The sequence below is a fragment of the Octopus bimaculoides genome, chromosome 7 (genome assembly GCF_001194135.2).
Source record: "Octopus bimaculoides isolate UCB-OBI-ISO-001 chromosome 7, ASM119413v2, whole genome shotgun sequence".
NCBI lineage: Eukaryota > Metazoa > Mollusca > Cephalopoda > Octopoda > Octopodidae > Octopus > Octopus bimaculoides.
Window position 1 is genome coordinate 57777904 of NC_068987.1, and position 15000 is coordinate 57792903.

General features: G+C 34.8%; 1 long non-coding RNA gene across 1 annotated transcript in view; it reads right to left on the minus strand.

Moving 5' to 3' along the window:
- Positions 1 to 6639: 6639 nt before the first annotated feature.
- Positions 6640 to 15000, minus strand: part of LOC128248301 (uncharacterized) — a 27285-nt gene continuing 18924 nt past the window's right edge. Inside the window, exon 2 of the long non-coding RNA XR_008264537.1 lies at positions 6640 to 6796. This is a non-coding gene — a long non-coding RNA (uncharacterized LOC128248301). The remainder of the gene's footprint in view (positions 6797 to 15000) is intronic.

Genomic DNA, 15000 nt, shown 5'->3' on the forward strand with positions numbered 1-15000 from the left:
TGTGTGTGTGTGTGTGTGTGTGTGTGTGTGTCTGTGTGCGTGTGTCTCTGTGTGTGTCTCTCTGTGTGTGTATAAGTGGGTCTCCTACTATCTCTTGACAACAGGCGTTCGGCAAATGAGATCGATACAATAATTACAAGGATTAAAAACGAAGATTATTGGCTCCAGTATGGCCGCAGTCTAATGAATAAAACTATTAAAAAAGAAAAGATAAAAAGCATATCGCTACTCCGAGGAATACCATCTAATATGTGGTAGTTACAACAATTATGTAATTTTTCCTCATACAAATTTCACGTTGAATGAATATGAATGAAATAAATATTAATATTCAAAATATTTACTAAATCAAACGAAAATCGGAATAATTACTTATTTCTATATTTGCAAGAATTATGTTAACAATTGAAATGATAGTATTTTATTCATTGTTAAATACAGATGTAGTATTACGCAATACGACAACCAATGTCAAGATTATATTCCCAACACTTGTTATAAGACAACTAACAGTTTTTAGTATTGGGTTAACCCATAAATAATGGAGTATTTTCAATTGCATGACCTAAAAGTCGGAGGGGAACAGGATAAACTACCTTCATCAACTTTCTATAAAAGCAGATAGGAATTTTACCTTGACGTATTGTTAGTGCAAGTCTCTTGTCGTGTGAAGGTTTTTCCAGTGCTTCCTGTGTCATTTGTTGGATTGTTATATTGTTGCGATGAGTTGAGGTTGTTTTGCGGTTGTTCTTGTTAATGATTGTTTATTGCTTCGTTGAAGCAGCTTGCTTTGTATTCCCCCCCCTGCGGGGGAATTATTGTTGAACTGTGCGGCTTTGAGCCAATTCTGTGGGGCGTAAGCCCAAATTTGTCTGTGTTCGGCGTTTTGCCATAAATTACATTCTGTTAAAAAAAACAAAAAACAACATCATGGAGTCACCATTGAGTTCAATGGACTCACCAAATAATTTAATTATCGATATGCCTGTTTTTGTAGCAGGTGAAGAAGAAAGAACACCGGTGTTGTCCCCAAAGAAGTTGAACTTTGCAGAAGCAGCAGGAAAGAAGGAGACAAATTAGCACGGAGAAGAATAATCTTAAAATGTTTATGTCGATGTTAAAAAAGGAGGGGACGGAAATACAAGTAGCCCCTCCAACAGAAACAATAGAACAAGTTAATAAGAAAAGAATAATCTACAAGACTTATATTGAAAATTGCCTAAAGCCCATATGGTCGGATATAACTTACATGACAAGAGGAAAACGTTTTGGAACGGTCGAAGTGAGGGTCACATCAGAGGAGGTGGCCAGACGGCAGTCTTCTGAAACTTTGAGAACCGGGGAGGTGGTTCTTCGTCGCATATATATATGAGAAGAAGAACATCGAAAATAAAAATTACAAATAGTCCATCGGAAGTAGATGGTGCCTAGCTAGTGGCAGCCATAATAATGAACCAGGAAGAAGAAATCACCATTCTCTAGGCCACAGTGGTGGAGGAAGTGAATTGGAAGGGACAAGACTTGAACATGTTGCTTCAGGCAGAGGCCCCTACGCTGGAAGAAATTCCAGTGATAATAAATATCGGTGACGAGAGGCTGATTGTCTTCGTAGAAGGCAGGAAGCCAAGATATTTTAACTGAGGGTTAAAGGGCCATATAAGGCCAGAATGCCAACCCGCAAAAACAAAAAGTGCAGGAAGAAAAGGAAGGAGAAGAAACATCGACAGTGGAAACATCACCTCCATCAGCAGAGACGACACCATTACCGTCAAAACCAGAGGAAGAGTGCGGTGATAAAGAAAAAGAGGAGTGGGGGGGGGGTCGACTGTTTTTAAAAAAAGAAGGAAAAAACAGAGACCGCCCTTACCAAACTGAAGAAAAGAGAGAAAAATGAAAAATAAAGGACATTAATTACATGGCCATCAAGGCATCAAATAATAGATTGATTAACCGTTTCGCGGATATTTCATCTGCCAAACGGGTTGTAAAACGTCATCAAAAGTCTTTCCCATCTACAGGGTAGGCCGCAATGATTACAGACGGATTAAGTCCGAATTTTTTCATGACGTGAGCCCTCTCAGATGGACTATTCTCCATATATCTACGAGGGCCTATGTTAAAAAACCCCACGAGCCCGAGAGAAAGAAGAGGGGCTTTGCAAGTTTACCAGATAGAGTGAAGACCTTTGGTTAACATAATTTTGAAAAATAAAAGTATTAAAAAAACGCATTATTTACGGGATGACCACTATATAATTACTAAAATAGTTAAATCCAAATAGATCTATGACAACTTTTTTTTTTGCGACGAACGAAAACACATTTGAGGCATACTGTCATTTCTATAAATAGATTATTCTATTTTCTTATCATTATATGTAAAAATTATAATACAGTATTTGCGTCAGGTTTGTAGAAATTTCTTTCAGTTCCCTTTCTACAACATACTCTTACTGACATTAACCTTTTGCTGTTTGTTTGAAAACTATAAAATAAACTTGTTGCATGTTCTATGTGTTCTCATATGAAATACATACTCTTCATTCCACACTTTAATTCTTTGCGTGTTTGTATTAAATAAAAGGATCAAATTTCTTTCCTGAGACATAAGGCTGGTTTTCTGGATTCTGACACGATATGTGTGTATGTCTATATATGTTTATACATATGCAATTATATCTATGCGCGTGTTTGTGTTGAGATGAGGCACGTAGCTTGGTAGTCAAGGTGTTGTACTCATAATTGCAAGATAGTGGTTTCAGTGATGCAAGATAGTGATCCAGGCGATGCTTTGTTTTCTTAAGCTAAAACCTTCCTTTTACATTGCTCCAGTCCCCACTCAGGTGGCAAAAATGAGTAATCCTGCGATGGAACGCACCCCGTCTCGGTGGGATAATATACACCACAGAATCCAGAAAACCAGCCTTATGAGCGAGCCTATGCGATCGCATTTAGCGTGATGAAAAGTTTGACACAAAAAAAAAATGAAATTAATATTCCTTGTGTGTTTTAGAATGGCTAATATGTGTCTTCAGACCATTAGTTGTTTTGGTTTCCACATGCAGTCTCAAATCAGACCACGTATATGGCAAGTACACTACGCATTATATATATGCCTCTAAGACAAATTTAAATCCCACCCACCAAAAATGCAACAGAAGTTCAAGAAAAGAAGAGAGAACAGTTGAAAAGTGAACCAGGAAAAAACGCACGTTAGTAAGTTCACTTTTTTTCGGGCTCTAACTAACCAAAGATGTGAGAAGTAATTATGTTTTAAATGTTAAGAGAATGAAACAGAAGGGCCGTTGGTATGTGTGTGTATATATGGGAATGTGTGTGTATATATGGGAATGTGTGTGTGAGAACGCGCATATTCATGGAGTGTATGTACATATATATTTGTGTATGCATGTGTGTGTAGGCGGTACAGGTTGTGTGCGTGCGTGTGTGTGTGACTGTTTGGTTGGTGAGATTAGCAGTATCTCTGTGTGAGCGTTTGTTTGTGTGCAAGTGCAAAGTCATCAATGATATTCTATATCGCTTTGCGCAGAGCTATCTAAACTGTCACTTCTTATTAATGGAAAACTACACGTCTTCACAGGATTATATTCAATCGAATAGAGCAACAGCTATGGGATAGCAGATGTGTATGTATGATGTAATACTTCGCAATATCTTTTATAAATGTAAGCATAACAAAAAGCATAATATCTCTTTCAATTTGAACCTTCAAATCAAATATCTCATAAACATTATACAAAGGCAGAATAATATATTTTCACTGAAATTCTTGCGAACTTCCCTTTTAGTGCAATTTTAATAAACATTGCATCAAATTTTAGAAGAAAATATATAATCAGAATACTGAAAACGGCTTAGAACGTTAATTCTTAAAGGTCACAATTTATATATTTTTTTATTATGTTATCAATGATAATTTTTAAAATGCTTCTCCGAGATAGAATTTCTAACGACAACATTGTATGAGATGCAAAGAAACATGTCACCTAAACATAAATGTTTCTATATTTCTATAGTTATGGAATACTGAATATGTTATAAATCATGAAAGAAATAATTCTTTTTAGTAAGTGAAATTTTAATGATAATAAGTTTTTTTGTTTTTTTTCTGCAATATCAAGGTGAATTTTGTTAATGTTATTAAGAATAATTTTTCTTTAATGCTTTTGCATATTTTATAATTAATAATAGACTTTTTCCACTGCAACCGGAAATGTAAGGGTGTAAGTTTTAAATTAGTAAAAAACATAACAATAAGGCTTCTGTTATGTAAGCTTGTGGCGATTAGTGAAATAAAAACAAACAAAACAAAACAATAAAGGCCTTACAAGCGAAATGTTTTAGTTTAAGGCATTTTTGCAGTATTTTCTCTAATTATCAATTTCTGTTAGAAATTAAACAATTTCTTTCACTTATGCCACTAAAATTATTAAGAAAAGCATAGAAGTAATTCAATATCATAGAATTTCTGCAGAAACATGTAGTATTGTACCTAAGTAATGAAAATTTCAGGGCTGCAAATTGACAGACATGCGTAAGGGGAGCATCAGATTAATTCCCACCGGAATCCAGATCAAGTGTCAGATATATCTTCAATGTCTCTAAGACCACTATTAATATAGGTGTAATTAATATTGGATGCAATATCATTTTTTATCACCACATTACTATAGAAATTAATTTTGTAAAATATTATGAATTATATTAAATGACCTTTAACATGTTATCGACCTCGTTGGAAACATTCCAGCCTTATATTGGAATCGTGTAGCAACTAAGATCACAACTAATTTCATCTGGGTCGTTATAAACGAAATAAATGTTTTCCACTAGAATCTCATCGAGCTCAAAAAAATCATGTCGAAGGGAAGTTTTATAAAGTATCACGAACATCTAAGCGTTTAAACATTACCGCAAACTAGAGGCTAGCCCTCCTCATTTGTACTCAGCACTATAGGCTAGTTAGTATTGCATTTTACAGCAGTAATGTGTGAATCATTCTTGGTGTAATCTGTTTATATAGGATAATTCGTAGATGAGGTTGATAAGTTCCCTGTCAGCGTGGAAGAATTTAACGCTTTAGGCTGCATGCTTTGTGTATGTGTGAAAGAGAGAGAGAGAGAGAGAGAGAGTAAAAGAAAGTGAGAGTACTAAATAGAGAAAGTAATGTTGTAGATATGCTGTGGACGGATGTGTAATTGTAAAATTGAATTTTCTTTCCCGTCAACACGAAAGTACTTTTTATTTTTTACATTACAATAACGGAGTGTAGGTGTATTGAGAACAACGTGAAGCGCTTAGTTCTGGATAGGAGTAACACTATTCGAGGTTCTACGTATATGCAACACATGTATATACGGTTTAGTTTTGTAACAATTTACAAGCAGGAAAATAATTTCATTAATTAATATTTCTTAAAACAAATATCATATAACAATGGTACAAGACAATCACAAAATGAATGAAACTCAAACCCCTTAATAATCGATGTAAAATTTGTAAGCCATTAAAGAAGCAATCAATTGATGATGCAGTTGTTGCCTAACCACGTCTTAATGCAAAGGGAAGTTTTAATATGAATGTTTGTTTTTTATATTCTTCAGATTTTCTAAGAATTTCGGCCCACATTCTATCATTGGCAGACAAATAAATGATTTCCGCGGGGCATTTGTTTTTTGTTGCTTTTTTCTGTTAAGCAACTAATGGCATTTCAATTCAATTATAATTTTTAAAACAAAATACTTTTAATGACGGTAAAATTGTGCAAGAAAGTTACTCACAAAAATATATTTTTGCAAATATTGTATATTTTTTGATATCATAAATTCAGATTTGAATACGTCTAATTTTATAGCATCTGTTTCATATAAACAGCAAAAACTGTTTAAATTTATACATGAAATAAAAAATGGACAAAACGTATAATGTGTGAACAGAAATATGTATTTTTCTTCTCACATTTCATCATTTCCCGCGAATAAAAATCAATATATCCTCTTAATTATAGACAAAATGTGTTTGATAGGGCACCATATTAGCAGAATCGTGTTTCAACATCAGACAATATTCTCCCCAGTATTTTTTGCCGAGTAAGTTCAAGTTATGCTGAGATCAATAATGTTTTTTTTTCTCTTCCGAGTTTGATAAGATAAAGTATCATTGAAGTACACAGGTCGACATAACCGACTGATCCCTTCACCTGAATTTCTGTTTTTGTGCTTAACTTAAAACAAAGGTAGAGAGAGAACATTTTCATACAGGAAAAGAAATAGAAAGAGAGAGAGAGAGAAAACGATAAGAATATCACTATTCTGAGTTATCATTTTATAACAGGATGACAGACTTTCGAACATAAATGGTGTCATCATTCAACCTCCATGTTAATGATATTTATCTTTTATTTTACTGAACCTCGTAGGATGAAATTCAAGGTGCTCCCTTGAAATATCTAAATCAGATTGGCGGGAAACGAAACTAAACACCATAAAAGCAAAAATCAAAGCTTCTGCCTTTATATGTACAAAGATGCTATGAAAGCAAAAGACAAGCGTTTCTTGGCAAGATAAGACTATGAAATTTCAAATAATTTTGTCAAGAAATTAAAAGAAAGTAATAAAACTTTAAAAGCAAGACTAAATATCATTTACCATCTTTCATCGAATTATGCATGCTTTGTATTTTTTGTATTGTTCCAGAATAATCATTTCAATTTCCTGGTTGTTCATTTTATTTCTTTAATGCTGTCAATTCAAATTAACTTGCCTAAAATGCGTAACCTGAATTTGAAAAATAAAGCAAAAACTTTCCATTAAACTCTAGTTAATTCATCCAGCAAAATTACATTTCCAATCTCATATTATTCTGACATTAACTCGTGACAATTCCCTTAATCCTTGCCTCTATTGTCTATTATTTTATGAATACATTTCTCTCCAGAGTTAGTGCCCCAAGCTATTATACCTAACACTCTCTTGTGTTTCTACAAATGAATTTAGCACGTTTCATCCTTTCTTAACAGGTGAGCTGGCAAAATAGCACTTTGCATAGAATGATTAGCAGTATTTCTTCCGGCTCTACGTTCTGAGTTCAAATCCCGTAGAGGTTGACTTTGCTTGCCATCATTTAGGAGTCAACAAAATAAGCACCACTCAAATATCTTAGTCTAATCGACTATCCTCTGTCCCCAATTATAGACCTTGTACCTATAGTACTTTATCAATCTAAGAGAACTTGTGCCCGTACTTTATCAAGCTCAGAGACTTTCTGCCCGTACTCTATCAATCTCAGAGACCTTGTGCTTGTAATTTATCAATCCCAGAGACTGAAAAGCAAAGTTAGTCACCAAGGTGTATGAACTCGGAACATGATTAACCATAACTAAATATCACAAGGAATGTCCCAACTCTCTAAAACTTCAGTCAGCTCGTTGTTTTAAATAGTCTCTGCTTAAGGCACAAGACCAACAGTTTTGATTTTTAGTAGGTGTCATCAACCGCAGTATTAGAATATTTTATTTTATCAACCTCCAAAGAATGAAGAATGAAGTCAATTTCGGCGAGCTTTGAACTTGAAACTTAAAGAATGGTAACTAACTATGGAAAGGTATTTTGTACGATGCTTTATTTTGCTGAAAATGATTGTTTCGAAATTTTGACATAAGACAGTTCAGTGGGTGGGGAACAAGTGGATTATACCGTCACCAGCATTTAACTGGTATCATATTTTATCAGTCCCCTGTGGGATGGGATGAAATGCAAATTTAACTTAGGCAGAACTTGATCTTAAACGGTAAATAGCCAGAACAAATAACACAAAGAATTTAAACCGACACTTAAACAATTCTCCGAGGTACCACGTTTTTATAATTTCTAATTCAGGCAAATAGCCCGTAATTTTGAGAGAAAGATTAGTTAAGTCGACTGCAACGTATTTTCTCTTACATTAATTCACCACTCTCAATAATAATAATAATAATAACAACAATAACAACATCAATAATAATGATGATGATGATGGTAACAACAACAATAACAGCAATAACAACATCAACAACAATAATAATAATAATGATGATGATGATGATAATAATAATAATAATAATAATAATAATAATAATAATAATAATGATTTCAAATTTTGGCATAAGGTCAGCATGTTCGGGGGAGGAGTAAGTCGATTAATTCGATTCCAATACTCAACTGGTATTTATTTTATTGACGCCAATACTCAACTAGTACTTAATTTATCGATTCCCGAAAGGATCAAAGATAAAGTCGACCTCGGCGTAATTTGAACTCATAATAATGATAATAATAATAGTAATAATAATAATAATAATTTCTACTCTAGGCACAATGGCTGAAATTTGGTGGGAAGTGGGGCGGTCGATTAAATTTCCTCAGTACGCAACTGGTATATAATTTATTGACCTCGAAAAGATGAAAGGCAAAGTCGACCTCGGCGGAATTTGAACGCAGAATGTAACGACAGACGAAATTCCGCTGAGCATTTCGTCCATCGTGCAAACGATTCTGATGGCTCGTGTTCTTTAATAACAACAACAACAATAATAATAACGCATTAAATATCGACTCAAGGCCAACAACTTCGGGTAAGGGATTAAGTCGACATCATCGATCCCGGTGCTCAACTGGCGCTTGATTTATCCACTCCGGAAGGATGAAAGTCAAAGTCGACATCGGTGGAATTTGAAACCTGAACGTAAAAACAGACGACATGTCGCCAAGCATTTTGTACAACTTGCAAACGATTCTCCCAGCAGCTATTTTCTTTATCAGCTTGGAGGTAAAAAAACATTTAGGACAATATGGAGACGATGGACAGTAGTGATTTCAATATACGGACAGAAACAATAAAAAACACTAACAAGAAAATTAGTAACAAAATTCCTCCATAGTGAAGATTACCTCCCAGGGGCAACCATTCACACCCACCAATCCTGAATCACGACGACCCTAAAAGGCATCACCGGACGATTTCCTTCGCTTATTCGTTCTTTCCAGGCTATAAATACAAGCTGAGACTAGACCCACTCACTCGTGCCATTCTCGTAACATTCACCTGTCTTCAACAAATATACTAGATGGTACACTTCCCTCTCTCGTCTTTTTTAAGTGAAGAAAAGAAATTGATGTGGGTTTGGCCGTAGACGGAAGAGTCTATATTCATTCGTTTCAGTTGTGTGCACCACACAGATCCTTTCTCTATAGCGATCAGGTGTTGGAAATTACCCGCCCTCTCATCCAAAGAAGACTCACAAAGTGATCTTCATGAGAGAATTGGCTAATAGTCAAAGTCGTACCACTCACAATATGAGGTGTTCGACATTAAGCCACTAGGCAATAACACTCGTGCAGTGTACAAGCGCATACAGTACAGCTTCGTCTGTTTGAACACACGATTGATGGTGCTAACATGCCTGTAAAGTTTACCGAACAGGAAATTCGTGACTCACCCAGTAACACCGCAGTGGTTGTTCTACAAAAACAATGTGAAACCATATAAAAGATCTCACAAAATATTTGTTATATATTTCTTTATTAGCTACAGGTGGCTAAACACAGAGAGGACAAACAAAAGGATCAGTCTATTACATCGATACCAGTGCGTAACTGGCACTTTTTTAATCGACCCTGAAAGGATGCAAGGCAAATCGACCTCGGCAGAATTTGAACTCAGAACATAGTGGCAGACGAAATACCGCAAAGCGTTTCGCCCGGCATGCTAACGATTCTGCCAGCTCACCGCCTTATTTCATATAATACGCTTGTAACTTTTGAACTTGAAGTAGATAAAGCTATAAATAACAGTGTGTACATTTTGGGCTACAAAAAAAAAATCTTTGTATAAAAGTCTGCGAGGGGGACACGAACCTACATCTGCTGTGAATATGACGGACGCTCAAATTTGACCATAGTAACCGTTCAATTTCCTCTGTCCAGTTCAGAAATTTTCCTATTACTAGTGAGAATTGTCGGTTTTTTTTTAACGTGAATGTGTTTTGTGTGTGTGTGTGTGTGTGTGTGTGTGTGTGTGTGTTTGCGGTTAGGGTATTCGGCTCAAGATCGCAAGGTCGTGAGTTCTATTCGTAGCGGCGCGTTGTGTCCGAAGCAATACACTAGTTCACGTTGCTCTAGTCCACACAGCTGGCAAAATGTGTTGTACTTGGAATTCAAAGGCAAGCCTTGTCACATGTGTGAGTGTATGTATATACATTTTTATATATATCTTTAAAGTATTTTGTTGTAGGTCTGATATGATTAGTGATATATCAAGCTGCGGATACTTCCTGTTTTCTTTTGTTTTAAACACTTCTACAACGAATATCAGAACTGCACGATCATCCGGTGACATGTTTAATGAACTCCCGACAAATGAAATGAATTCGAACTCTGTCAGAAGATACTTCCAGGCCGTTATAAATACTCGAACATTAAATAGGCGATCAATGTGTGAAGAAACATATACATAGAGGCAGCTGCCACTGTACTATAAATAGTTCAGAAGCAATCTGGCAGCTGTTTCTGTTTATTTGTTTCCAGTATGGATAGATACTGCAAAAAACAATACTTATTTAATCACGCGATCTAAAATACTAAAGTACACAGAAGCACATGATATTCGCTAACTTAGCATATTTATACTTCGCAAATATAGACACAGCACATACATAATCACTCAGACATGAATATATGTTTCGACTAAAGTCATTTATTTGCCCAGGGCGTTTCTGTTTTTAGTGAGTTTTCTCTGTATTGTAGATAACATTCTGAAAACCGAAATCATATTCCTCCGTCGTCATGTAGAAAAGATTTATCTCGTCAATCAGATTTGTTATAGTCCAATTAACTTGCAGGCAATCGGGGAATATATTTTCTTATTCAAGTATTATAATGGACTAAAATCAATTTAGTTAGCTGTGAACGTTGTAATTTGGTTGAATTCATATTTTCTAAAAATGGCTTTAGGTAGGGTTAGTATGGCTGAATGATTAATGCGGTCATTTCTCAACCACAAGGTTCTAAGTTTGATACTATTGTATGGTATCTTGAACTATGGTCATTTTCTATATTCTCTAGTGAATAAAACTGAGTAGACAGAAACCTTGTCAGACAGAGGGTTGTTACCTGTGCTTCAGAGATACAGTATCACGACGATTCTGCCCAAAAAGTAGATTAAGATTACATATATATGTGGAGTTCTCGGCTCCTTTATGCTAAATTATGAACAGAAAATCCAGTAGATCGGAAAACTAGATCCTGATCATTGAACGACGGAGACTTTATGGTTTGTTGCTAAGTATAAAATAACATTATTTTGGGTACTTACGAAGCATTAAAAACAAATTTTAGAATATTTTCTGTGACAAGATAACATTTACTGTCAAAAACGGTATTAAAATATTTAATTCCTGCATTTAAATGGATTTTAAACTGATATAAATGTTAACCATTTAAAACAACTCTTAAACACTATTTTTAGCGCTTGAAGAATAGCTATCTATAAAATTTATAAGATTAAAATAGCGATGCCTAATTTATTTATTTATTTATTTTTTTTTTACTTTTGACTCAGACAAGATTTGGATAAATTTCGAATAGATAACAGATTAGTCACAGTTTTTGCGTATTTTCTTTTGTCTTTTGAGGTTTAATGTCTTTAGGTTTTTGAAACCGAAATTTCAAAACATTGCAATAAAGATAAAATAATAGATTGGATTGAATAGTAGGTTACTTGGGAATTCAACTATAATTTTTAATATCGTAATAGAAAGCGAAGACAATAATATGAAGCTTCATTAAAATTAAAATTTCATGACATATAAGTAATACTTGACATATAAGTAATACTTGACCGAAACAATCGAACTATCTGATTGAGACAAGCAGCTATTCCCATAATTGAGCCAATGATTAAAAATAAAATATTTATGACGGTAAAGATTAACAATCGAGAAGCTAAAGAGGAAACCGCAAAATGTGGTCCTGTGCGCACGCGCATGTATATGGATATAATACACACACATATATATATATATATATATATATATATATATATATATATATATATATCCAAAGTTTTAAATTTAAGAGAGAGATCGGATGCTAATATCCATTATTATTGTAATTTATTCCTATGTCTACATTTTTTGCGGTGAAATCTCTTGCTATATTGGTAACGATTACATGGTTTACTATGAACAATTATATATATATATATATAAGGATATATTGTTTTCAATAATATCAAGTGGTATAGCATGCGTAAGAAACCATAAAGATAAAAATTATTAATTAGTAATGGGGGAGTCCTACAGGCAGCACCAGCATGCTAAAATAGCAGTAAAAAACGACTCAGAACCACAAATTTTCACTAATACACATTGATGAAATCGGGGTAATGAGCAGAAATCCTGCTGAGGGGGAATGAGTAGAAGTCCTGCTAAAATCGAGGGGAATGAACATAAATTCTGTTTATTCTCCCTATTTCATCAATGGCTATCAGTGAAAATTTGTGATTTTGAGTCATTTTGACTGCTATTTTAGCAGCTGCTACTACCTATACCACTCTTCAATATTAATTAATAATTTTTAACTTTATGGTTTTTAAGCCTGCTATGCCACTTGATATTATTGTAAACAATAATATTCTTATATATTTTTGTAATTTATAATGCTGTTCAATCACCTTTTTAAATTTGCTGCAGCATTAAAAACGATCATCGCACATATTGGTTGAAATGTGTAATCTCCTCGATCGTGAGTCAGTAAGACTCGCTGAGGAGAACTAAGTGATATCTTCACAAAGTTTGAAATCGCTGCGATACAGGCATGTCGGCATTTTCAATTTACGATTCTTTTCTTCATTAGTACGGGTTCTTAGGATTTCTGCTCATTCCCCCGATTTAATCAATGTGTATACGTGAAAATTTGTGGTTTTGAGTCGTTTTTGATTGGTATTATAGCCTGCTGGTGCTACCCGTATCACACTCCATTATATATATATATATATATATATATATATATATATATTCTTTTACTCTTTTATTCTTTTATTTGTTTCAGCCATTTGACTGCGGCCATGCTGGAGCACCGACTTCAGTTTAGACGAAAAATCGACCCCAGGACTTATTCTCTATAACCCTAGCACTTATGTACTTATTCTATTGGTCTCTTTTGCAGATCCGCTACGTTACGGAGCAGTGAGCACACAAACATCGGTTATCAAGCGATGTCGGGTGGACAAACACACACACATATGTAAACGTTTATATATATATATATATATATACGACGGGTTTCTTTCAGTTTCCGTCTACTAAATCCACTCACCAGGCTTTGGTCGGCCCAAGGCTATAGTAGTAGAAGACACTCGCCGAAGATGCTAGGCAGCGGGACTGAGCCCGGAACCATGTAGTTGATAAGCAAGCTACTTACCACACAGCCACTCCTGCGCTTCTAAAAATATTTTCCGAATTTGTGTAAATGTGTATAGTATAATATATCAGTTGAATAAACTTATATCATGGTCTGATTTTCAACAAGGTGTGGTATGAATACATATGTATTTATATGTATGCACATATGTATACGTATATATATATATATATGTGTGTGTGTGTGTGTGTGTGTGTGTATTTGCATTATGTGTGTGGATGTATGTAGGGAGAATTAATAACTTCCACTATGTACACTAGATATGCCGATGACATATGACATATTCAGATTTCTTATGCATATGCCACATAAACAAAGTGACATTTAAAGACCTTGAAAATAACTATTCGTAAATTGACGATACACCACAGCTCTCACAGATATGAATACCTTATTCTTAAAGGTAAACTTTGCAAAAAGAAACAACCTACATGGCACACGAAAAGTTACTAACAAATGCTTATATATGAACAGTTATTCTGTGCATCTACATAGATACAAAATATCAGTAGTTAATTTTTTTTCTGATGTTTAAATTTTTATCCTCTCATGAATGCTTAAATATTGGTTTGAGTGTACAACTTGTACATATTTTATCGATCCTGAAAGGATAAAAAGCAAAGACGATACCGGCGCCATTCAAACTCAGAACATACAAAGGACAAAATGCTGCTAAGAATTTTTCCCGGTGTGCTAACGATTCTGCCAGCTTACCGCCTTACTAATGGTTCCAAATTTTGACACAAGGCCAGCAAATGCAGTGGAGGGAGTAAGTAGATTACATCAACCCAGTAATTAATTAGTATCTATTTTACCAACCTGGAAAAGATGAAAAGCAAAGTCGACCTCAGAGAAATTTGAACTCAGAACATAAAGCCGGATGAAAAGCTGCTAAGCATTTTGACCGACGTGCTAACATTTCTGCCAGCTCACCGCCTTCATGAAAGTTTAAATATTGATATCTTACACATACAGCTTATATTTGTTAATAATGGATATTTTAATATATTATTAGACAAGGCCCAACAACAATATTAAGACAAATTCACTCACACTCATTGAGCAGATACGGATACAAATTTCACATATCTTATCCTATAAGAAGTAGACGCGTTCTTGTTATAAAATGAATGTGTTTGTCTATGATACACGAGTAAACAGAAAACAGCCTGTACCACACTTAACCACAAACATTTAATTCGAATATTGCTGTATGGACGAGGCAATCGACCATAATGTACCTCCTTGCGTTGTTGTAACTTTCAAATGATGTCACTTCACAGGCTAGGTGGGCAGGCCAACATTACCCTTGGGCGTAATGCCATTTCGTCACAGAGTTACTAATTTATAGCTGGGTGGATTGGAGCAACTGGAAATGAAAAGTTTTATTCAAAAACACAAGGCACTTCTCGGTCCGAGAATCGAAACCGCGATCTTGCATGCAACATCCTAACCACTAAACCAGACGCCTTCACAGTCATATTATACTGGTCTCAGATTTTGGCACAAGGCCAGCAATTTCA